This window comes from Talpa occidentalis, unplaced genomic scaffold, assembly GCF_014898055.3.
Source record: "Talpa occidentalis isolate TD23 unplaced genomic scaffold, MPIMG_talOcc4v2.1 talOcc4.5, whole genome shotgun sequence".
Classification (NCBI taxonomy): domain Eukaryota; kingdom Metazoa; phylum Chordata; class Mammalia; order Eulipotyphla; family Talpidae; genus Talpa; species Talpa occidentalis.
Window position 1 is genome coordinate 36,573,596 of NW_023604861.1, and position 27,210 is coordinate 36,600,805.

Sequence of the window (27,210 nt, forward strand, 5' to 3'; positions counted from 1 at the left end):
TCGAACCAGTGCTGCAGAGGCTGCAGACAGCTTCACAGTGCTGTGCTCAACTGCCTGCCCCACCATGGGAGGCCCTGTGGATTAAATGTAGAGATTAAATGTAGACTACCATGCTCTATCAGGTGTTATTTCCCCCATTTTCACTAAGGAGAAACATAGTACTTAATTAGGAAAAATAAGTTTGTTAGGATGACTCAAGTAAATGAATGGCACAGGCAAATCAGCTTTGAAGTTTGTGTGCTCACAAATTTTACATGTGAAATTGATAACAAATGAGTGTGTTTAATATGCCTGGTTAGATGTGATTCTAGTGGGATAGACTATTTGAACAGTGTATCTAATAGTTTTTTATTTCACATGAACAAATGAGTCATCTTTGTGTTCTAGAATTTGAATGGGAAGTCAATTATATATTCCCTACATTGATGGAATTACATTCTAAGACCAGATTAGGGATCCAATAGACAACCTGCAAGTACAGGAAAAAAAAAAAAAGATACAGCATTAAGAATTGTCCCATTTTGAGACCTCCCTAGTGGCACAAGGGATTAAGACTCAACCTATGGAGCTATTGGCAGCCTCTGTAGCACAAGCGCGATCCCAGGCCAGGGAGCTATCCACATAGCACAGCAGACCTCTCCAGACTCACCCACTGCTCCCCTCAGCAGTATATTTCAGTCAATCTGCCTGTTCTGCTCCCTACTCTGTCTCTGGTGAATCCTCTCTCTCTCACACACACACACACACACACACCGCCCCCCACCCCCACAAACACCTCTGGCATATACCTCAGTTCTTGTATGCATAAATAAATAAATCTTTCTAAAAAAAATTTGTCCTATTTTGATGATTAAGGATCAGAATTTTCAAAAGCTAAGTTAGAAAGAAAATCAGACAGCAAGGAACTGAATAAAGAGGAATTAAATGCAATAAAGAAGGAAAAGGATTTCCAAGAAAAAGGACACCACTTGAGATCATGTTTTCTCTAGCTGAAGCTGGGGAAGAGTGTGGAGGGATTGTGTTGGATAATGGAGAGGCAAGAGGAAAATATAGTAACATTTGTTATTTGTAGAAAATATTCTAGGTAGCAAATGTGATGGAAATACCAGTGAGGAGAGACTTGGGATAGATATCTGAAGAGAAATTATTCCAATTGTAAAGATAGAGATGATGAAAATCTGAACTACAAATGTAGCAAAGAAGAGAAATTGAATTCTACACAGTATTTTATTATTGTCTTTTCCTAAATAACCTCTCAGATTTGTAATTAAGGAGATATGGTTCTTGCCTTCCAGTTCATTCTTGAACAATGATGCAAATACTGATACAATAGCAGTTTTGATCTTAGTCACACAATGATCTGAGAGACTTAGAAATTAACTTTTGTGGATAGTACAATAAAAAATTTAGAAAACAAGATGAGGAAAGATGTATGAAAGAAAGTGACATAAAAGAGATTAACTGCATGCATGTCTCATCCCAGACTCAAAACACATGTATATGTGTATAATTTCTCAATATGCAAACCTAATATAGTCCCAAATAAATGGAAGGACCATTGATGGTTTCTGGATGCTGATAAACATATCCTAATGTGTAGAATAGTTTTACAGATTATGTATATGAAAAAATTATACTTATGCACTTTTCCATATTGATATATATTACATACCAATGGCATTAATCTTTGAAGTCTTAACCAATGGTTAAGTCTTGATTGACTTAACAAAACAACACAGACTGTATGGTTTAACCAACACAAGTTTTCCTTACAGTTGTGGAGAAGTCTAAAATCAAGTTGTCAGCAGATTTTGTTTATCATAGGTCCTCTTGTTTTTTTTTAAGATTTATTTATTTATGCATACAAGAACTGGGATCTAGGCCAGCAGTGTTGCAGGGGGGTGAGAAGATTCACCAGAGACATAGTGGGGAGCAGAACAAGCATATCTACTGAAATACACTGCTGAGGGGAGCAGCGGGTGAGACAGGAGAGGCCTGCTGCACCATGCAGGTCAGTTCCCTGGCCAGGGATTGAACTCGTGCTGCAGTGACTGCTAATAGCTTCATAATGCTGAGACTTAATTAACCTCTTGTGTCAGCAGTGAGGTCCCCCAAGACTCTTTTGATGGTTTGTAGACATTTTCTCACTGTGTCCCTAAATAACCTTTCTTGATGCAGACATCCTTGTTGTCTCTTTATTATTTTATAAAAGACTCTGGTTCTACTGGAGGAGGGCCCCACCGTTGTGACCTCATGTACCATAATTACCTCCTTGAAGGCACAACTCCAGATATGGTCATGTCAGGGGCTAAGGCTATAACATATAAAGGGGGTTGCCACAGTTCAGTCTGTAAACAATAAAAAAAGATAGTAATAATGTCAGAATAAAAGAAAATAATGTCACAAAATAAAAACTATTACGCAATAATGTCAGCATCTGTAATCTGAAAAGTATCCCATATAAATCACCTTCCCTCACTCCTTTCATTATCTATTCTTGTATTTTCTTTAAACAACTTGATACAATAAACTTGAACACTCTTCTCCCCTCCTCACATCTACATCTACATCAATGATATTGTGCATCTGCCATTAACCAAGAGATGCACTCATCGATGTTTTTTGATGAAAAGAGTTGGTAACATTTGTCCCAAAATTTAGCATATAATTTTCATTGGTGCTTTTTGAGGGGAAGATGTTTCCTTTAGACTGATCTTTATAAAATAAAACTACATTGGGAAATGTATCACATCTCATATTTTCAAACGTCATTCAACTGTAAATCAAATTTATAATCTAAATTAGTGATGTAGGAACTGTTAATTAGGAAGTACTTGCTATGACATTAGTAGTAATTTAAGTGGCATAAACTTTATTAAGGCAAAATTTTAAGTGTCAAGTTTCAAAACTATTAGAGATTAAAATTGCCTTAAACTATTAAATGTTATAAAACTACATTATACATAGAAACATTTACACTGAAACTTAATTTACCAATATTCTATTTATCCATTTCTGTTGTTGAATGATACACAGGAGGCAGAGTCTGATCTGGGATTATACTGCTTGTTCTTAGAACTTGGCAAGCAATTTTACAAATTTTAGTTACCCGAGATAACAACTTTGAAGTTGGATGAACTGTAATCCTCGAATAAAATCAATGTAACACCCAAGATTTTCAATACAAATCATACACAATACATTTCAAAAGTAAAGGACTGAAATACACAGTAACTAATCCATAGCCTCAGGGGTATATGAACAGCTGGCTTATTTTTCACTACTTATAAGCCTTTGAATTTCACTGTACTATTTTCTGCATTTCAGCTTCAACATGTGGTGTTTGTAACATCCTTAGTAATAAAACCTAGATAGTTGTCATAAATATATGCCTCTAGTTATGACATATAAATCATAATCATATAAATAAACACAGCTATTCAAAAATAGAGAATGATTTGCAAATGATATTGTGTACTGAAAATAATATTTGAAATAGCTCTGTCAATTTTGTAGTCCAAGAATATTCTATGTCTACTTTTCTAAGTGGTCAAAATTAGAATGAAATTTTGGGCCTAACATAACATATGAAAGTATATTAGATTTCCATTAACACATGCATAAAATGGAAGAAATCCATTTGCTATTTTGATATATCACTTTAATTTTCTAATTTATAGCAAATAGATCAATTTATAGATTTTTCATAAGTCTTTGCATAGCCATTTTTATGGATATACATGAAGTCATAAGTTATGCTTACACCAACTAATCTAATACAGGGAGATGCTAGTACTATATAGAATTGAACATAATCCTTCAGAAGTCTGAAGTAAATACTTAATATATTTATTTTCTTATTAATTAAAAATTGTTGCAGAAGATGCTTTACAGAAAATCCTAATTCCTTCCATGATTCACTTCATCAACCTATGTAAATAGTGATTCAATACAGTGTTAAAGGGCACTTTCTATATAAGTGGAATACCACAGCTTTTGTTGTATAGAACTGTCTGCCCACTATGGCCTATGGGTCCAATCTGACCTGCCTCCTGTTATTGTAAATAAGGTTTCCTTAGACCCCTGACTCATGCTTTCATTTATATTTATTTTCTACATGTATTTTCTCTCAACAATACCAGAGATGTGCTCTTGCAACAAAGACAGTATGACCAGCAAAATAAAAATGTTTCAGCTGGCTCTTTATGAGCAGGATTGGATGGGGTGAGAGAAATCACTTTTCCTATAGATTAAGAAAAGTGAGGAAAATAAAAAGCAGAAAATAAACTCACGTTTTAATCACCTGATGCCTCAGTTTCCCATATTTAAATGTTAACTAAATTTGAATTCTTTTAGAGGATATCAGAATGACACCAAAATGATTTTTATTGGAATAAATTGCTTTCTTTAAATGTGTAGAGATGAGATGAATTTTTCTGGAAATGTATACATAAATTTAAATATATTTTCTAAACAGCACATACATAGAATTCCCCACTATTTCACTATGGTGCTATGGAGTCAATTTGATTTCCCAACTGAATGAATCTGCTCACACCTTTTTACTCATGAAATGAAGAAGTGAATGGATTGTAATTTATGGTTACACTGTGTAGTGGTCACCAGGGGAAGGAATATAGTTATATATTGAAGTATATATATTTTTTATTTCCTTAAAACCCCATTCTCATCACCCTCAATGAATACTAAATTTATCCCATGTTGCTGTTTCTTGAGCTAAATGAATAGACTAGAAAATTTTTCTTCATTAATTGTTCCATGAATGTCAAACAAACTTCCTTTATTAAAATCAGAAACAGAGATCAACCTTGAAAATTCCCTGAGCAGACAATATCAGTTTAATCATCCAAACAAAACTGAATTTAGCTTAAGTTAGCAAAACTAAATCGACCTGGGCCAATTCTTGCTGATGTTTCTGAAAATCACAAGTGAAGCTTCAACTGATCTCCAAAGTTGACTTGAGGTAACCACTAACCAATTCCCTCTCATTTATGAAAATGCTAATATTATAACAATCTCTGTTAAGAATAAATGTAAAAATATACATTTATAGAAGTTAGAACCTATAGCCCCCAGAGAGATATAAAGACATAAACCTACTTTCTCTCAATGAAATTAATTTGGAAAAAAGTAAGCTAAAAGCATTAAAAAGACAGTCACTGCCTTCTCACCATGTAAGGTTTTTCTGTTGTTGTTTTTTGTTACTTTCTTTTAAATAATATACCCTTGAGCCTCATTATATTTGGTTTGATTGCTCCTAGTTTATGAATTTTCTCTTTGGTGTGTTCACAACAAACTTTTACTAATTACTACTTTGGTGACTCAGTGGTTTTATTTCTGTATTTCTAAACATTTGACACGTTATAACAAAATTGGAAAGTTGGTTTTTAGGTTAAATGATGAACTGCAATATTAAGAACAGGCATAAACATATGCCTATGTAAATCAATGATTACTGTTTAGAAAAGGTTTGTAAATTATAAATTTGTAATTAAATAATCTGGAGTAATGAAATTATTAAAGTGAGTATGTATTTATTCCCATGAAACCATAAATGGGATAACTATCTTTTCTGAAAGAACTTCTTAGAATTACGTCACAAACCCCAGTTCCTTCACCATCTAGTAGATGATTACTTAATGTATTTGAATTTTAGATTATTATTTTAAACTATGAATTTTTTATCCTGACCAGGAAAAAGTAAAGAAATGTACAGATAGCACTCCGAAACTTGTATTGCTTTATTTAGACATAAAATCTATTCTGGAATTATGAATATATCCTTTTGATCATCAAGCAAAATTATCTGAATAACTCATACATTTCTTTCACATTTAAAGCACTCTAACCCTAAAATAATCATAGTCCCTCACAGAATAACAACATGATGGAGAGGTCAAATTTATTGTGAGTCTGTTGTTCTATGCCTGCTACTTCAAACTCTCTATAATATAAAATGACACTAAATAATGTCAATATATTTTGATCACTGGAAGAATAAAAGGCTTCTGAAAGGATGCAACACTGACTTCTAACTTAATTTCCCATCCCAAAGAGAAAAACTGAAAACTGGTCATAATAGCTTGCTTCTTGAAAATCAACAGAAGAGTTTTTCTCTGCAGTCTACTATGATGTACTCTTTTACAGGCATCTTTCTCAGCAAAGTGACTTCCTATCACCTCTGCTATGTTATGTTCATTGTGAGCAAGTCACAGTTTCCATCCTCACTCAAGTTGAAAGCATTACACAAACTAGTGAATCATTGGGGATTTTATACCTTAAGAAGTCCTGGTCTACTGAATGAGCTGTTTATCATTCTTCAACTTTGGCAAAAAAAAAAAAAAAATTAAATATGAGAAGTGAATCTATGGTTGTCTCATACAGCATTTCATAGTTTTAAAAACATTTAAATTTTTCAATTCAGGCATAGAGTTTTAGTTTTCTTATTTCATCCAGTGGGCCTAATCATGCATTTTTCCTTCTTCCTTACTTTGTTTTTAGATGACATATTAAAAGAAACTGTGTTTAGGGCCTCCCTGGTGGCACAAGGGGTTAAGCATAGCACTGTGAAGCTATACACTGCTGAGGGGGACAGCAGACCTCTCCTGTCTTGCCCGCTGCTCCCCTCAGCAGTGTATTTCAGTCAGTCTGCCTGTTCTGTTCCCCACTCTGGCTCTGGTGAATCCTCTCACCATCCCCCATCCTCTCACCACCGCACCTCTGGCCTGTACCCCAGGTCTTGTATGCATAAATAAATAAATCTACAAAAAAAGAAACTGTGTTTACACCACATATATACAAACACAGGCACACATACATACTTTTGTGCTTGTTATATGTGTGTCTATAAATTATATACATGCCATATTCCACATTGTTTTTGGAAGAACTGAAATTAATTTATGCATATGTATATCAGTAAAAAATAATTCACACTTTCATTTTCAGTTCAAGTTCTTCTATGTGCTAGATAGACTGTCATCATTTTGTATCTCTCAGGATTGTTACACAGAAGCTATTTAAGTCTTTCTTACTAAACTACAAAGGAAAAAAATGAGTGAAATAGTTCCTTAAGAGTACAAAGTGATGGCGTGCAGACCTCTCCTGCCGCCTGCTGCTCCCCTCAGCAGTGTACTTCTGTCCTTCTGCCTGCTCTACTCCCCGCTCTGGCTCTGGTGAATTCTGTCACCCTCCCATGCTTCTGACTGTACCCAGTGCTCGTATAAATAAATAAATAAATCTTAAAAAAAAAAAGTGCAAAGTGATAAAATCCTTTTTGTTTGGGTATATGCTACTCTTCACTGATTAGAATTTCATTTAAATAATTTTAAGTAAAAGAAAACTAAGGTTTACTCATAATTTGTTTTATGTTTTCACGTGTTTGCTTTTTAATATGTGATGAGATCATTTTTCAAACTGTAGTGTGCTTCTTAGACATGCTTTATTAAACCTGCTGAATCAGAAATATGATGACTTTGGGTGGAGAAACTGGTTCTGTAACAATCCCCAAGTGATTAATAAAAACAATATTTGAACTACATTTTCATAAAAAAATATTTGAACTACATTTACATTTATACATTTGAACTACTAAATGCATATGTTCTGCACAAAATATATAATATATACATATATATAAAATGGTATTTTATTAGTACCCTCACTTTACTTAAAAAAAAAAATTACATTGATTACTTGGTCTGAAACAAGGGAAAAGACATAATTATTGACTCCGCTGTCAATAGATTCAATGAAATATGACTTTATAGTGTATAACTGTCCAAAACTAGGCCTTAATTTTTCATAATAACAATAAGAATTAAATTAAATTATTAAATAAGAATTAAATTAAATTGTTAACAATAAGAATTGAATTAAATTATTAATTAAATTATTGCTATTTACAGTTTGGCTATATAAAAATTAGTCTTTATTGGAAGCAGTATGCTTTGATTTTCTTAATCTTTGTAGGTAAAATTTAATAGACATAGAGAATGTTTAATTATCACATATATAATGCATTTATATAAGCTACATAAACACATGAAGGGTGAGGATTAGAGTTTTTTTCCATGAATGAATAATCCACATTTCTTTTTTTAAAAAAATTAATTTATTTATGCATACAAGAACAGGGGTAGAGGCCAGAGAATGGGTGGTGGGGAGGTGGTGAGAGGAGTCACCAGAGACAGAGTAGGGAGCAAAATAGGTGGATCTACTGAAATACACTGCTGAAGGGATCAGCGGGCAAGACAGGAGAGGTCTGCTGTGCCATGTGGGTTAGCTCCCTGGCTAGGGATCTAATTTGTGCTGCAGTGACTGCAGATAGCTTTGTAGCTCTGCAAGTTAACCCCTTGCACCACCAAGGAAGCCCAACAATCCACATTTCTTAATTTCAGGGAAACATTTTATAATCTTTTAGAGCATATGTTCTCTATTATACTTACTCTAGCACATTACATATGTTTGAAATAAGATATTAAGAAATGAAAAACTCTCAAAGTTAAACACTGTAAAAGATTGGCCTATAATAATAGGGAATATTAATTGAAGGAAAGATATAATTTACTGAAGAGTTCTGTTTTCTATTTAATAAAGTTGATTTTGGAAATAAAATATACTATTCTACAAGATACATTCTTATTTTTCTTAGTCAATAAGTTATGTGGGGAATATATAAAAAGTACCAATATTACCCTAACTCTGATGTTTAACTAGGTTCATAAATAAAAAACTGTAAGGAAGCAATACATATATTTCAGAATGTTTATTTAATATTTCATAAAGACTGTTAATGTGGTTTAGTCCATTGTTTTATTTTCTCAAAATATGTTAATATTGTAGAGAAGTATATAAAAATATTTATGGTATATGTCAATTGTTGAATAATTTGGTCTTTATTGATGAAATAGCAATTTTCTTTGTAATTTATATTTGCATGTTTAGCAAAGTTTCATCTTAGTAGAAGGCCTAGAATTAGATTTTTGAGTTTATTGTAATATAAAACTTCATGCTTTGCAAAGAAAGTTTTAGAAAATACTGCAAAGACATTTTCATAAGTATCTTCTGTTTCCTGATAGACCCTGTCTATATGTAATGTTTTTTCTGTAAAGACTAGAGAATTAGTTTCAGTAATAATCTTGCTTTTGTGTTACAAAATGCCTGAAAGTGGGGATTTTTAGCCAAAGGCAAGAAAACCTATGGCTTTATTGTTAAGAATTTGAAATGCTCCTTATTCACTGAATAATAGACACTGGCTTAAATTCTTGAGTGCTCCTCTTGTCACTCTTAGTGCCCTATACTCGCTTAGATGATCACCCAGTTTTCCCCATCATCAAAAAGGATTAGCATTTGTCCTATCAGGGAGTCCTGAAACTTACCAATACTTCAGAATTGATTCATTCTAAGTGGCAAAGGTCAAAGTAGACAGTCCCTCAAAGTCCAGCTTTTAGGTCACCACCATTGGTTACCTAAGGAGACATAAGAGAATCAATTTTATTTACAATTACTCTCCCCACAGGGTATGGCAAGCTGATAGTCCAAGACAACCAAGGAAAAACTAGCCATTGACATTTTCTACTTTCTTCAATTTCCTCAACCAGAGCATGGTCAGATGTTAGGGAAAATGGCATCTATTTAGGAAAATATCTAACAATATATATCTAACAATATATATCTAATATCTAACAATATATATCTAACAACAAAAATATCTAACAACTAATACTTACTACATGTTTGATTAAACATTTAATTTTCTTCTTTGGACTTTTTTATTAGATTATTTCCTTTTTTACAATAAAATATTTCTTTCATCTTTATTTCACCCCTTTTTATACTTCCTTTTTTCATGATTTATTTATTTTATTTATTTATACAAGAACTGGGGTACAGACCAGATGTGCGGTAAGGTGAGAGAATTCACTTGAGACAGAGTGGAGGACAGAACAGGCAGACTGACCGAAATACACTGCTGAGGGGAGCAGTGGGCAAGACAGGAGAGGTCTGCTGAGCTATATGGGCATCTCCCTGGCTGGCCAGGATCCAACCTGCGCTGCAGAGGCTGCAGACATCTTCACAGTGTGGCGTTCAACTGCTTGCACCACCAGGGAGGCCCTACATCCTTTTTTTTTTTTTAATTTTTTTTTTATGCATACAAGAACTGGGGTACAGGTCAGAGATGTAAGTGGGGGTGAGAGGATTTGCCAGAGACAGAGCAGGGAACAGAACAGGCAGACTGACAAAATACACTGCTGCGGAGAGCGATGGGTGAGACAGGAGAGGTCTGCTGTGCCATGTGGGTCACCTCCCTGGCTGGGGATCCAACTCGTGCTGCAGAAGATGCGAATTACGGGCCTCCCTATGGTGCAGTGGTTAAGCGCTGGGTAGGTAAGCTGCCTGCAGCCTCTGCATCACCGGTTCACTCCCTGACTGCCAGGTGAGGGTCCCACATGTCACGCAGACCTCTCCTGCCGCCCACTGCTCCCCTCAGCAGTGTACTTCATCAGTCTGCCTGCTCTGCTCTCCGCTCTGACTCTGGTGAATTCTCTCACATTTCCGCACTTCTGACTGTACCCCATGCTTGTATAAATAAATCTTTAAAAAAAAAAAAAAAGTTGCGAATTGCTCCATAATGCAGTGCTTAATCCTTTGTGCCACCAGGGAGGCCACCTTTTTATACTTCTTTACTTTGGAACTCACTTCAATTCATATTCTATAATTCACAGTATGAATATCTGTGTCTATCCTTGGTTAAGTTTCTCTAGGATAGGTGAGCTTTAAATATGATTTCACTAAAACATATTGCCCCTAGGTATTCAGCTTATGCTTCTGAAATGAAAGGATTAATAAGTGAACTAAACAATCAACTGATAAGTATAATTTTATTTTTTGCTGTATCATTTTTATTGAGACAATATTTGTTTATAGCACTGTATATGATTTATGGATATTGGTTCACACCTCTCACTTTTAAATATTCAAATTTGAAGAACGGAACTGAAATTGAAACTCAATTCTCTATTTTTTGTGATGCTCATTTTGACCAAAAAAAAACAAAAAACATGAATGTAGCTTTGAAGTGTATCATCCCTTTTCAGGTTAGATTTAGAGTAATTGAATGTAAGATGGTATTTCCCATTCTCTTTAGATTCTAGTTGATTTTTATTAGCTAATGTGACATTCATAAAACAGAACACAATATCAAGTGATAGAACAAGGAGAAAGCAGCAAATGTACCACAAAAGAAGAATCTTGTTAATTGAATTGTATTCCCATCCTCTTGAAAAAGTGACTTGAAACGGTGTTAAAGAGTGAGCTAAAAATGCAAGAGTACCTAAAACAATGTTCAAAGAGTGTTAACAACAGGGCGATGCGACAGTACTATGGCAGGGTCAAAGGACAGTGCTAAGGAGTGGGTCAGGTCACTGTCAGCAGGTTCTTTCTTACCCATGCACACAATTGCAAGACCACTCTGGCGCAGGGTCCAACAACAGGGTTCATTTAACAAACAGGAAGTTGGGGAGTAGAACAGGCTAATTGTGAAAGATGAGGTGACACGACTACAGTCCACAGCAACAGTATGAAGCTGGTCCAGATGCTGAACCAGACAATGATGGACTCTACTGCACCAAGAAGTGTTGCTGGAGAACCAGAGGCTGTAGCCAGCTGTTTGAGACACTGAGTCCAACAACATTCCTTGCAGATAATGTCAGTGTCAGGTGCAATTTTCAAGTCTCTGTGCAGGTCTGGAGTTCTGGTGTTCTGGAAGTCTGAGGTCATGTGCTCTATGATTCTTTTGCACCAGAGGTCATCTGCTGAATCCTTCTTCAAATGCTTCTCTTTTCAGAGGCTGGCTGCTGACTCTTTTCAAAAGTGGACCAATGAATCCTTCTGAATAATCTGAATATTAACTAACAAATTGAACTGGGGCCCAATTGGTCCATTTAGAATCCTAGAGCCAAATATAAAAAAGGGGAAAAACCCAACCTGGCCTAAACTAAGGTCAGGGCAGTTTTATAGCCCTATTGGCTCTAGGGAATCAGAACTTGACTGGCTATAACAGGGGGCAGAGGATTATTTACAGGTGGTGCAGTGAAACAGACATGCATACCGGCCTAACTGCCTCTGAGCACTGTGGGATTTAGTTTCATGCTTATTGTGTAATTTAATTATGAAGTTTGATTATTAGTTTGAAAAGTTTAGGTGATATACCAGAAAAAAAATGAATAAAATTCATAATCCCATAGGTGTTTGTTATTTCCAGCAATGATCTGTTTTATTATGCTTTAAGTAGATTCCCTGAGATGAAACTATAGGACTCACAAATACATAATTGATTCTATTACATTTAGTCAGTCTACAGATATTTGTTTATATTTTAACTTTAATTTTTCTCTCTGACTTATTATTTCTTCCCTATCATCTCTCTATAGTTAATGATCTCTAGCTCCATACACAATACAAAATAAAAATAAGATGGGGTTTCTTCTATGGTTGAAATAGCCCCATATGTGATCCTTAGAAAATAAAACATTTATTAAACAAACATGGGATAAATGCCTTAATAAGATTTTAGTGACTAATGGAAGTGTAGGAGTTCATCTAGTACTTCTGTGAGCATTAGAATTCCTTCTCTGCCTTATTGTTTTGTGACATTGAGCTGCCTCTTGATCATGTCCAACTGTGTTTCAAACTGTCTGATTTCTGACTCATGTTCCAGTTGCTTGGCCCTGACACTTTGGTTCAGTGCTCATTTTGACCATAACTGTACTAAATCTTTTTTTTCCCAAATCAGTATCATAAAGAAGTGACATAGAGTTAAAAAAAAAGAAAATAAATCTCCCTAGGGTCAGCTGCCCATGGTTGGGCAGTCATCAAATACTCTGAGGATATTAGCGAAGAGAGTGAGATAAGTTTTAAGTGAATGGTAAGAAGAAAAATGTTATACAAAAAGAGGCAATTAAAGAATAAACACGATTTAGAGGATCCAAAGCAATATTGATGTCAATTCCGTGGAGTAGGAAATATACCTACTTTATACTATGTGTGTACCCAGTGTGTACCACAAAGACTGTTAAAGCAAGAAAACATCAAATATTTGATAATTAAAGGAGAGAGAAAGTAAACTTTCTCTGGAGTCCTTTTGGGGTTATTATCACTCTTATTTAAATAACCTGAGAAATTGTGGGGCATTAACTCCCTGTCTTCTTTTAGAAATTAATAATACTTTCTTGAATTCAATCATTGACTGCACAAGGCAAAATGCTATTTGGTGTTTTATATCCAAAAGGCCTCTGATAATGTAGCTATTTATCATGTATAATATACCAGATTATAAATAAGGGGAAATAAAAAATAATTAATTAAAATATTTACTATTAACATAAAATGAATTTAGTTCTTAGTGTTTTAAGCTGTAAACTTCATTTTTAAATTTTAATACTAAAATAAATAAAATGAAGAGGACACAATACTTTCTCTCCAACCATTTTGAAAATCTAGTCATAATTGAAACAATATGCATTTAATATTGCCATAGTGTTTCAGAATTAATTTAGATAAACTATTAATCAAAAACTGTGTTTCATTAATCTATGTTTTCTTTATTGTTAATTAAACCCCTATCAAACACTAATTGCAATTGCTCTAGAGAGTCCTCAATAATATTTATGCTAGTGTTCTAATAGAGAAAATGTGTATGAGTGGTAAAATTCTTTAAAATATTTATGTGAGTACTGTATATTCATTCAGCTAAGATACCTTTTGTAAACTCTCCTAAGTTTCAGTCTCTTCTTGAGATAGCAAGGTAATTTATGAACTTTGTAACTACTAATGAAAACACAATTATTTTTGAACTAAAATGAAAATATTCATATCATTCTTTTTTTGAAAAACATTGCTCATTTTATTAATTATACAGAATAATGTGCTATTTAAATTTGTTTTATAGCAATAGAATACACAACTATATATATATTTTTTATTCTTTGCAAACTATAAAATTATTTCAGCTTATTTCCCACAAATTTGAAGTAGTGTATATCCTTGAATTATTATGTGGGCAATATTATGTGGGCATGATATTCTGATCCCTTTATTCTGTTTCCACAGAAAGTATAATGTGGTCAGAAAGTTATGGGTGAGTTATGGGTGAAACATGGAAATTCTCTAGCCATTCTCTAGGAAATTCTCTATGCTGCTATTTCTATCAACTCTTTCAGAACTCCTGTTTACATAAGCTAAAAAGACCTTTGAGATGTTATTGGACATTGATGCTAAAATAGTTCTATTTCCTAGAGATTTCATAATGTATTTGCTGTCCGTGGGTCAGACTGTGCTTAATGGAATCACATGATAAATGTTTTGATAAGTCCAGCTTATGCTAGGTTAAATCATATCTATCACTCATACTATGTTTATTTCTCCTTATCCTGGGTATATTATTATACTAAATAATTTTCCCAACTGAAAGAACACCTACAATGTCATCTCAACACAGATAATGTTATGATGATAGAAAAAGTCAAGAGAAAGGATTTGGTGCTCCCACTCCCAACCAAAGTAGTAAATAGCAAATCAATTCCAATGCTGTAACTTCAAGGGGGTTACAAGAATTAATGTCATATTGAAGGATTGTAAGCTTGAAGGATATTGATTCTCATCACATACACATTCCTACTTCCCAGTATAGGGATAGATTGTATTTGAGAATAGCTGTAGTATGTTTTAAGATTAATCACCTGCAAATGAAATTACTATTAGTTTGTGAATAGTGATTATTTGCGATATGTACTTATTACTTGAACAATCAAATAGTCACTGACAATCAGTCTGAAACTTTTAGTATAGGAAACATTGTTATCTTTAGTCCAAGGAACAAAGAATATCATGACTAGATGGCTTTTCTCTAATAAAGACAGCAAATAAAGACAGTAATGCACATTTGCTACCTTATCCTAAAATTCACCTAGGTCTAAACTATTATAAAAAAAATTCAAGGTACATTTGTCATATCAAAATTGCATAAGCATTACTATAATTTATTATGTAGCTTAAGTAACATTTTACAAAACTGTAGAGCTGTTCCTAAATGTTTTGACAATGGATGTGCATGTGAAAGTTCAGAAATAAAATTTAAGTCCTGCCACCTAAACATGTTTTCTAGTTGATTTTTGTCTAAGAAGTGTTGGACATTTCCCCTCCAAAACTAAGCACAGAACTGTAACTTACACCCTCTCACTAAGAAAGTTGAAATATTGGTAACATTCTATAGATTTTTTTTTATTTATTTATACAAGAACCGGGGTACAGGCCAGATGCGTGGGAGGGTGAGAGGATTCACCAGAGACAGAGCGGGGAACAGAACAGGCAGACTGACTGAAATACACTGCTGAGGGGAGCAGCGGGCGAGACAGGAGAGGTCTGTCGCACCATGTGGGACCCTTGCCATCTGGCTGGGATCGAACCTGTGCTACAGAGGCTGCAGACAGCTTCACAGCACTGTGCTCAATTGCTTGTGCCACCAGGGAGGCCCGTCTATAGATATTTTTTAATAAAGTATCCTGAGGCTCTCATTTATCCTCTAAATGACTTAGAAATTGATAGCTTTGGATAGGTTTCAGAGCAAGATAATGTTTGCCAGCTGATTTCAGTAACACTACAGGCAACATTACCACTCCATAGTTATAATTCTGAATATCAAACTGTGTCTGATGGAGAGTGAGGCTGTAAAGATATTGTAGAGATCCATGATGGCAAAATTACAATAAAACATAACAGAATTTGGAGCCAAGACATCCCTCCTTCAGTAAACAACTGTTCCTTACAGAAATCGCTCTTGTTCTAATAATATCATTTAAAGATTAAGAGGTCAACCAATGAAAGCTGTGAGTCATGGCATCTGACCTACTTGGACTTTGTTTGATATATGTGACACATATTAGGTGTTACTATCTGCACTCCACCAACCAGTTGATGCACATTATTTCAAATTCTTACTCTCTCACCTGTTTTCAAGGGCACTTGCTTATGACTAGTTGACTCAAAAAAAAAAAAAAGACTATAATTTGCATCACAGATTACTCTTTATGACAGGCTGAAACCAGTTGGGAGATTAAGTTCAAAGAATTGCTATAGTCTAAGTCAATTGAACAGTGATCTACAAATGGAGAGAACATAAAGACATAAATCTGAGCAGAGTATATTATACCTTATTTTTCTGGAAATGAAGAGAGAATGAGATAAGGATTCACATTAATGCATTGGGAATGACTAATAGTTTTAAATGGAGTCTTGGAAGAAATAAGATTGAAGAATAATAAGGAGACTAGAAGAATGTTTTGAGGACTAACTACTAAAAAAAAAAAGAAACAGATTTGATTTGTAAGAATGTTTTTGTACCATGTGAATTCTTTCCTTAGAGACACACTATGAATATGAAGGAAACTACAATCACCCAAACGTGAATTCCCACAACAAGACTAATGTAGTCACCACAACTTCTCAGTGTTCAATTTGCCAATGACAGGGAACTGAGCACCTAATGGTGCTGTAAAGGAGTGGAGAAGCAAACTATTCAGCAGTAAATTATGCTGAAACTATTTTTCTTTTTTTTTTTAAGATTTATTTATTCATTATACAAGAACTGGGGTACAGGCCAGATGCATGGGAGGATTCACCAGACAGAGCATGGAACAGAACAGGCAGACTAACGAAATACACCGCTGAGGGGAGCAGCGGGCGAGACAAGAGAGGTCTGCCCCGCCATATGGGGCCCTCGCCGGCAGGGATGGAACCCGCACTGCAGAGGCTGTGAACAGCTTCACAGCACTGCACTCATCCCCCTGCGCCACCAGGGGAGGCCCGAAACTTTTTTTTTCAAAGAAGAGTTGGTACTGTATTTTCATGGAAAGAAGTACTGTTTTTGGAATATCTTTCTTTACCATTATTAAAATTATTAACTCTGGGCCTCCATGGTGGTGCAAGGGGTTAAGACGCAACCTACCAAGTTATCTGCAGCCACTGCAGCACGAGTTCGATCCCTGGCCAGGGAGCAACCCACATGGCACAGCAGACCTCTCCTGGCTCACCCGCTGCTCCCCTCAGCAGTGTATCTCTGTCCATTTGCCTGTTCTGTTCCCCACTCTGTCTCTGGTGAATCCTCGCACCTGCCGCACCTCTGGCCTGTATTCCAGTTCTTGTATGCATAAATAGACAAATCATTGTGCAAAAATGAAAAATGATGTAAGAATTATATAAAATAAATTTTACAAAAAAATTATTAACTCCTACATGAAAATTTCTCTAAAACCAGCTGTTCATTTCTTTGTCATTTGACATCAGCAGGGTGGGTTTTTGCTGGAGTATCCACCTCCAAGATGGCATCTTAATTTACACATCTATTTCCTTCCTCCCACCTTCAGCTCTACTCTTTGGACAGAGTTAATTTTTAATAAGTTGAGGGATTCTTGGAAAGTTATTACTGAATTTTATTCCAACTCAGTTTGTTTTTAATTTTTTAATTTAAATTGCAGTATGGGAAAAATGATACATATTGTCTCACATGCTCTGCAACATAGTGGTTATTTATATTTATTTGTGTCAAACAATTTGATCAACAAATGCATGAAAAATTCCCCGAGAATTTTCTATCTGGTGTGTTTATTTGGTTCTTTGAATTTGTCTTAGTGATTTAAATAAGCCAAGAATAAAAACATAAAAAAGTGGCAGTTTTGAGGGTCAAAAGTAGTGGAAGCGCAATTGACATTTGGTGGTATTGGTGGTGGAAGCGGTGCAGCTTTAAACTAGACAATCCATGTCCTCTTGGGACAAGATGGCCCTCACAGATTTCTGCTGTGCTAATATTCAGTAGCACTATTATTTCTTAGATATCTTCTCTGATTTTGTAAGTCTATTCATCCTGTTTTACTGGTGAATTTATGGCTATAAAATAATCATTAAGATAATTGTTTTAGTATTTAGATTATTCAGAATTAATTTCTGTTGCATGCAGCAGAGTCCTGCCTTGTAAGCAAGTAGACATAAAGACACATTTTAAATATATTTTGTGTGAAAAATCAATAAGCTGGGAATTAAAATTTTAATGACCCTTTAAGTTTCTTTTGTTTTGAAAATTTTTCTGCACCAATGTGATTGAAATTTACCTCACAAAATATGCAATTCATCATATGCATACTCCATCAAAAAGTAAGAAATACAAATCTAAGGAGAGTTTCATAAATTTTCTATAAAATATAACTGAACACTGACTTCTTCATTGTGGGGAAAAAACATTCATCACATAATTCTGTGTAAGAAATACAGGTTTTTATAGAATACCAAACAAGATTGATTTGTAGCAGTTTTATAAAGAATACAAGCATTAGTATTATACCAGTATTGCTTTACCCTGAAGTATTGTCATTATATTTAGCCATAAAAAATCCGATAGCACTGAGGTGTTATTTTATTATTATTTAAGGATAACTATGTCTACCAAACACTTATACACACAAATTGATGTGCCCTCAGATGATACAGTACTCAAAATTTTTCGCAGTACTTGGCTTAAATATGACCATTTCATTGGAAAATTCACTGCTACCACTCAAAGGAAGGTCAATATGACTTTGGGATATGTTAACTGAAAACATTTTTATTAAATGCAACTTAAACTAGAGAAAAATTAGTATTTATTATCACATAAAACCTAAGTAAATATAAAATTATGAGTTGAAAGTAAAAATAGTTCATCCATTAAAAATAGTACATATTATTTACTCTCAAATTTTGTCATAGCTAAGTACTTTATAAAATTTTAAGTTTGTGTTCCAAATTATGTAATACTTTGCTCATTGAGACAATTCTAACATTGAACAATAAATAATTGAATTTCATGAACATGACATAAAATAATTTATGAACAGTAATATAAGGATAATACACTGTGTTTATAAATGAACTTTACAAAGAACCTTTATTTATAAAGATAGGTGATTCAATTATACATAGGGTTTTTTTATATTACATTCCTTCACTGTTTAGAAAACAATCTAATGCTTAGTATTAGAAATACAAAGCTTATTTCAATATTGTTAATTTTCTTTTGCAGTTAATTTCATTTAATTTCAGTCATTATATATATATTTACATGTCTTATATGCAATATAACATATCATATATACATGTACACACAGACCAAACCAGTGTTTTCTTTCCCAAGAGACTATATAACTCTTTATCTTGACAATGTTGTCAAACTATTTATAATCTTCTCAGCCTGGAGTAATTGTTCCTTTATCAGGCCCACTTCACATTTAGTGAATAAGTATAATGTTATATCACACTGAAATACATGTTAGTATAATTCTGTGTATCAGCTATTGGTCTGTGAGTTACCTGATGGAAAAATGAGTATTTGTATCCATTTTTATATGTAGCATCTATACTTGTATCAAGTATGGCATATATACACACAAATGTAGAAATGAATTAATAACTGTACCTATTCTTTTCATGCTTGATGCCCCAGTACATTTAAGCAGCATGGTTCCTGACTCAGCAGTTTTTCTGAATGTTTAATGAATTAAGGAGTAATTTTCATTGTGAAGATTCTCATTTTTATTTTTTGGTACTTAATAAACTATAATAATGACACAAATATAGCATGAAGTAGATATAATATAAAATTAGATTATAGTTTATTACATGTATAGATATCATATATTATTATTGTTTCAGCTACCCCATGTTTTCTGCTCAAGAACAGTGTTCAAAAAAGAGTTTAATCTCTAGTATTTTTTATTTTATTTTGTTTTTCCTCGTGAAACTGAAATTTCAAACTGTGGTAGTCATTTTATTGACCAAGAAATATATCTATTTCTTTGGAAGTTTATAAGTTTCACCAATGCCCAAAATGATAATTCAGACTTATTGAATTACAGCAATCTACAATTTCCTGAATATTAACTCTATGTGTAAGTAGTTCACTTAATCAAGCAAACACTGTATAAGGATTATTATTCTCTTTGTTTACATGTTAGAAAATACGGGCCCAGAAAGCAAATGACTTTCCCAACATGACAGGGTTAGAAAATGTATCTAAACTTCACAAGACAGTTTGTCTCTGGAGTTAGTATCTATAATCCCAACCTTAAGTGATAGAGGAAATCTCCATTTGTTAGTTCATCAAAATTGAGCATGATGATTTTGCCTTAGCCATTCCTCATATAAAATAATACTGTCTTCAAAATAAAAATCATGCTTCCCAACAATCCCCAATTTTCCTTTGTTTATATCCCAACCTCTTCCCTCCATTAGACAGAATATGTATGTATCACCACAAAACAAGGATCTTGTAAGTAATAGCAGCTCTTTAATAGGCAAGTAGTCTGCGTTTATTTGGTAGGAAATCTGTTTTCCAGCTAGAGCTGTTTGCTAATCTTGGAAGAAGGATATATAAAAACTCTTTCCTGCCAAAATATGTTCCCCTCTGCCAAAATATGTTCCCCTCTGGTGTTGGAACTAAGACTCACAAACTAGAGTAAGAAGGATACCAAACCCAAAACACTCAAACTTATCCTGAGCACCAAACAAGTGTAAGTAATTAATATGATCTATCAATAGTAAACTGAACTTTGCATCTGCTCTTACAGCACATTATGAGTCATTCAACTACATTTTTCCACAAATGTCTTTAAAAATATTGTTTTTTAGTCATCTTTTAAGGACAAATAACAGAGATTAGTTTAATCAAATGAGACAAATTTCCAAGTGTACCTCAAAAATTGAGCAAAGAATTTGGAGGGAAATCTTTGTTGGACAAAGAAACACATATCTTAACATTTCTATCAAAGCAAAAATATCTTTTCTGAACCTTAAGAAACAAAAAGCAAAATATTATCCAAAATGTATAGGTGAAATAACACTTTATCTTTCCATGATATAAATATAATATTCTTTTTTATGTTGTATTTTAAATTACCCACTACAAAAGAAAAAATACTCATATTTTGAAGTAATTAAATTTCTTTTTATCCTTGTCCATGTAGAGATTCATATCTAGATAGTTTGAGAGAATTTTCTTTAAAAAAATCAAAATTCAATCCATATAGGAGAAACAGTGATTATAAAGTCTATAATAATATATACTTTAATTTTATGATGACTTATGCTATACATTATATATAACTGCATATTTGAATTTTTATACCATGAATGATATGAATGCATACATTAATGTATAATTCATAGGATGAATATTTCCATTAGTAAATCATTCAAACATTTTCTGACATAATGTGCATAGGTAAACTACTTCAAAACAAGTAAAAAATATATTTTCAGTTTTTTTGTTAATTTTTTTTTTTTAAACTTTTTTTTTTTTTATAGAGGCATGTTTTTATTTATTTATTTATTTGTTCGTTTGTTTCGTTTATACATGCACTGGGTACAGTCAGAAGCGCGGGAGGGTGAGAGAATTCACCAGAGCCAGAGCAGGGAGCAGAGCAGGCAGAAGGACCGAAGCACACTGCTGAGGGGAGCAGCGGGCGGCAGGAGAGGTCTGCGCGCCATGTGGGACCCTCCTCTGGTGGCCGGGGAGCAGCCGGGAATCGAACCGGCGCTGCAGAGGCTGCGGGCAGCTTCGCAACCCAGCGCTCAACCGCTGCGCCACCGGGGAGGCCCTTTGTTAATTTTTTATTATTTAATTCTTTGCTAAAGATTCCAGCTCTTTTAGATTTTATAATGCTTTCAACAGCCTCATATAAAAATTTATTGACAATAGGCATGTTCACATAATTTTGTTGCATGCCAGAAATATGCCTAAGTATATGCAGCAACTGAGAAAATCTCTTTATGCCATTCAGAAAATTCTTGCCATTCGTCAGAAGTACAAGAAATGCAAGCAGGAAACAATTTGCAATTCATTTAATAATCAGTTTCAGCATGAGATATATAGGGTTTAGAGGACAATATGCTGTCATTATCTAAATGACTCCTTTTGAAGTGGATTTTTGTGAGCTAATATGTAAATTTGATCCTACATTTAGAAATAAATGTGATGGACTTAAACATCAGTAATAGTCTGACTTAGCAACAATAAACTGATGGTTAGTGAACAATAAACTGATGGTTATTCATATGCCTAATTCTGAATTCATATTCACAGATTATATACATATATATTCAAATTTTTATATATATATATCTCCAATCCTAAAATGAGGTGTGGAAGTGTAGATAAAAATAAAACAATGCTGGGCTTCCCTGGTGGCACACGGGGTTAAGACTCAGCACTATCAATCTATTGGCAGCCACAGAAGCACTAGTTCTATCCCAGGCCAAGGAGCTAACCCACATGCAGCAGACCTCCCCGCTGTTCCTCTCAGCAATGTTTTTCAGTAGATCTGCCTGTTCTCCCCATTCTGTTTTTGGTGAACACTTTCACACTCTCTTCACCACACTGCCCACACCTGTGGCCTACACCTTAGCTCTTGTATGCATAAATAAATAAAATAAATCTTAAAAAAAATAAAATAATGCATACAGCGATTCTCTTCTTATAGATTCACTTATTTCATTAGAATTGCATTTTTCTATTAACATTAGTGGGAATTTTCAACAAGAATGCTTTTTTGTACAACCTGCTACTTTGTCTTTTCATGTTGATAAAATAAAATATAGGAAGAAAAATAAAGAACAACATCTTTAGAATTAAGCATTAACTAAAATAAAAACATAAAACTTTTTAAACTTAACATGCAACTGAAGAAGTGAAATATAAATCAATTCTAATGTAGATTAAATATTAAAAAATAGGGAAAATACACTTAAATGATTTTTTAAAAAATATTTCAGTAGCACTGTAAAAAAGAATGCAGACAGAATACAACATGGAATGGATAAGAAAAAAAAAAATAATCACTGACTACCTGGCTAAATGGCAGACTAATGAAAATGAATTAGACCATGTAGTTTATATCACTCAATTACACCATATAACTTCTGTGAAGTATAATTTTAGATGCCCCCAAAATACAGTTGGGATATTTTCTGTAAAGGAGACGATTTAGTGTTGTTCAAAATACATTGGTAAGTAGGTGACTAAGTTTCTGGCTAGTTGTACTAAACAGTTCCTGAAAAGGACATGTGAAATCCCAAGCATGTTACAATTTGGATCCAGCAGTTTTAGGAACCATGATGATGGTAGCACTACAACCTATGCTACTACATTAAGAGAGAGAGGACTGAGTAATTTGGTGGTATCTTTCCATGCTCCATCAATAAAAAACTTTGGAACAACAACCAAAAAAAACCCTACAAGGTGCAACATAATTTCCCATATTCAGGGATTGGATATGGTCTTTCTTTTTGTTTATATCAAATATTCTTATAGTCTCAAGTTAGATAAGTCAATCATACGTAAGTTTCTAGAAACACTAGTGGAAATTATTTTATGTGCCTTAAATATAAGTACCCTCAAGTTGGTGTTATTTGGTTTACATTTTAAAGATAGGGAAAATTGAGAACAGTCTTGCAAAGTATGCAATGCATTGCAAAAATGCCTTTAGTCCCTAGAATATCAAAGTACTTTCTTTCATTTAGTAATTAAATATATAGATCGTGGTTTCCTGCAATTCATACAAATACATGTATCCTTGATCTTTAGAAATTCATGCAATCAACTGTGTCATGAAAGTCAGTCTAGAACAGAGACAAACAACCTTCAAAAGAACTCATTTTCACAATGCAACCATTGAACAAGACCTTAGCTTTTATTTTTCCATTAACCCTGTTCACACTGCACTTAACTTCATGGTTAACCAGCTGTCTTGCAACATAACACTTAAGGTTAAGAATATATGCATTGTCAAATGAGCACAGTAAAATTCACCGTAATTAACATTTATATCTCACATTAATTGAAATAAAAGTACTACAAATGGAGCATGGTCTGATAAGAATTACAGATTAGAAACAAATCAACCTTAAATATTTTCCTTAAATAATCTAAAGTCATGATTTCTGTTCTATTTTGATGAATGAGATCATAATTGATTATGAACAAACTGGATGTACAATATTCACATGATTAGTTGTCCTCTGGATACTTCCACTCAGATCTGAAAATATCTACACCCACACAGTTTACTCTCCATCTACTTTAATAGAACTTTGCTATTCTATTCTATTTATCAACATAACTTCCTTATTCTTGAAATTATTTAAATGATCATATTCAAAATTCTTTTACATAAAAGGGAAACCTTTATTTTTCCTTCCAGAAATATCTGTGGGAAAGTCAAATGTATATGACACCATTCAGTTCCTTGATAATAGTATCAAAGGACTGTTCTTTTTTCATATTTTTTAACTAAGATTTTTTTAACTTTTTCAGAACAACAAATAAATTTACACTTATGTAAAAACACTCAAAAACTTCAGATAAAAAAAATTCCCTAAGCTATTCCTTGGCCAAGCTAGAGAAAAATTAGAAGAAAATGTAAAATGATAATTAATTTCTTTTGGATCATCTACATCCTAACTAAAAACTAAATGCTTTTTATCTCTCTAACTCTTCCCTCCAATCTTTGCTCCTTATTTCCCTATGTCCCTAGTTGTTTCCTTGAACTGCTTTCTTTCCCTTTGACCTGGAAAAAGTCCAAAAACTAGGTCAAAATCACTCTTAGAACAAGAAAAGCCATTTTAAGATGTGCTGTTGCACTGAAGTAACAGCCATCATCATGTTTCTAATCCTATACAAGATCAATAGAAATTTGAAGAGGATATAAGTTAGTTATAAGAATGTATAACCAGGGTTCTTAGATATATACCAATTATTCATATGATTGGAAAACTGTTATCAAAAATTAATGGGGGTCTCCCTGGTGGCACAGGGGTTAAAGTCTGTGTGCTATCAAGCTATCATGAGACACAGTACCTGAGTTTGATCCCCAGCCAGTGATCTAACCCACATATGGCGCAGTACACCTCTCCTGTCTTGTCAACTGCTCCCTTCAGCAGTGTATTTCAGTAGGTCCTCTTGTTCTGCTCCCCGCTCTGTCTCTGGTGAATCCGTTCACTCCCTGCCTCTGGCCTCTTCCCCAGTTCTTGTATGCATAAATAAAAAATAATAAATATTAAAAAAATGATGGAAAAGATAGTATGGGAAGAATCTAAGAGTGTTTTTCAAAACTCCAAATTGAACAAAAAATCAGAAGTGTTGGAAAATCCCAAAGATGTTGAACATGGCATTTTGGAGTCTATCTAAAAATGGCTCAGTGGCTGAGTGCTGGGTTGTGAAGCTGCCCTCAGCCTCTGCAGCGCTGGTTCAATCCCCGGCTGCTCCCCGGCCACCTAAGAAGGGTCCCACATGGCACGCAGACCTCTCCTGCCACCCGCTGCTCCCCTCAGCAGTGTGCTTTGGTCCTTCTGCCTGCTCTGCTCCGCTCTCTGGCTCTGGTGAATTCTCTTACCCTCCCGTGCTTCTGACTGTACCCAGTGCTTGTATAAATAAATAAATAAATCTTAAAAAAAAAAAAAAAAGCTTTTTCTGTGAAACTATCTTGTTAGATTTAGTCCTCTGGGCAATAAAAGTTGAATCTTTTGTAGCTTTTAGAAATAGCCCTTTAACACTTTTAAATAGCCAAACATTCAGGTAGACCATAAAGCATGTGTAAACCCAGAATTTTCCTCAAATTTTGCTGATATTTGTTACTTTGCTGCAACTTAGTAGGTATTAAGGAAACTAAACTCCCAATTTCATGTTCTCTCATATTCAAAAGGAAGATTCTCTCAAAATCCTTAATGAAAACCTTGAGAAAATGACTTCCAGAAAATATGAGTAAATGCCTTACTTCTCTTTCTGTAAAAACAAGTATATGGGCAAGACACCTAAAATCAGTGTTATCAAAACTTTGGCAATTATTCAAAGCCACAGATGAATTGAAAGTCTTTTATCCAATAAAAATTACTAAACCTTGGTAAGATAGCAGGTATTATGACATTTAATCTGGGACTATTACCATACCTTCCTCTTTCCCTTTTCAATGGTTTGATTGTCAAAAATCAGTAGTAGTACAAACAGCAGAGATTACTGACTATTTTTAGGAGATTTGTTATTAGTATATAATCCACCTGCTCCATGTAGAGGATAGCTCCTGAAAATACTCTTCTAGAATCTTTCAACCTGGGATAATCCAGTATATTCCTAATATTGAATAGGGAAAACAGTTAAGAAAATGTTCAATGGTCAAAGTCAGTAATCAATACCTCTTCAAGCACTGTGTTTCTGAAGTATGTATGAAGGTGAAGGTCCTTTCCTGTCAGCTGTCAGCACAAGTGACTGCAGCTTGAACTGAAAGAGATCAGACTTTTTGTGGCAGTCATTCAGAAAGTAATGTCTCCAAATACTGTTATTTATGTTAATATTAAAAATATTGATTTTTAAAATATTATTCATTGAAAACCAACTTTTTCTATTTCCAGTGTTCTTCCCCCAAGTTTCCAATTGCAAAGCACACATAAAAATAAATGTTAAAACTTAAAAAATTTCAAAAAATTGAAATGGCTTTAATATGCTAAGATATATAGCAAGAACTAAGCAAGCAGATGGGATGAACAGTAGGCAGATTGAAACTCATATTTGATTAGCCTAAGTAATGCCATCTGACATCCAGCTATGAAATTGTAGTAAATTATATTTTCTGGATATATCCATATGAAATCTATTGGTAAAGTAAAGAAATAACATATTGAACAATCGAGGTTTACTTCTCATTCTGTCAATTCTACAGCAATTTTGGTCCATACCTAATTTTTCTTCTTAAGCAATTAAATCCAATAATGCAAAATGCCTTATGTAACAAGTCTCTGTTAAAAATATACTTAATAAAATAATGCTAATGTGCTTCCAAAAATCAACTATACACAGAGTAAAGAGTGAAAATCCCATATATATAACCAGCAATAATAAAGCCATGTCAACCTATGCAATGGTTTTGATTTGATTCTAATTACAGAAAGATGCTTAACTATCCAATGATTTTTGGGAATTCCAGCTGAATATCAAAATTGAAAGCCGGAATGTCAACTGAAAGTGTATGTTCAGTGTTGTGTTGATTATTCTCCTTTAACTTAGTAATACTAACTGAATGAATGGCAAATCACACATCCTAAGAGTAACTTTAA

At 33.9% G+C, this 27,210-nt stretch overlaps 1 long non-coding RNA gene across 2 annotated transcripts in view; it reads right to left on the reverse strand.

The window, feature by feature from the left end:
• LOC119259729 (uncharacterized) overlaps positions 1-26,369 on the reverse strand; it is a 45,083-nt gene extending 18,714 nt beyond the window's left edge. The window contains exons 1-4 of one of the 2 annotated variants that reach the window (XR_005128535.2): positions 26,293-26,369; positions 9,402-9,491; positions 6,299-6,344; positions 2,269-2,348 (exon numbers count right to left, since the gene is read on the reverse strand). This is a non-coding gene — a long non-coding RNA (uncharacterized LOC119259729). Of the gene's footprint in view, positions 1-2,268; positions 2,349-6,298; positions 6,345-9,401; positions 9,492-24,961; positions 24,983-26,292 lie in introns of those variants that run through there. The other variant, XR_008554208.1, reaches the window with a different exon arrangement.
• Positions 26,370-27,210: the final 841 nt, after the last annotated feature.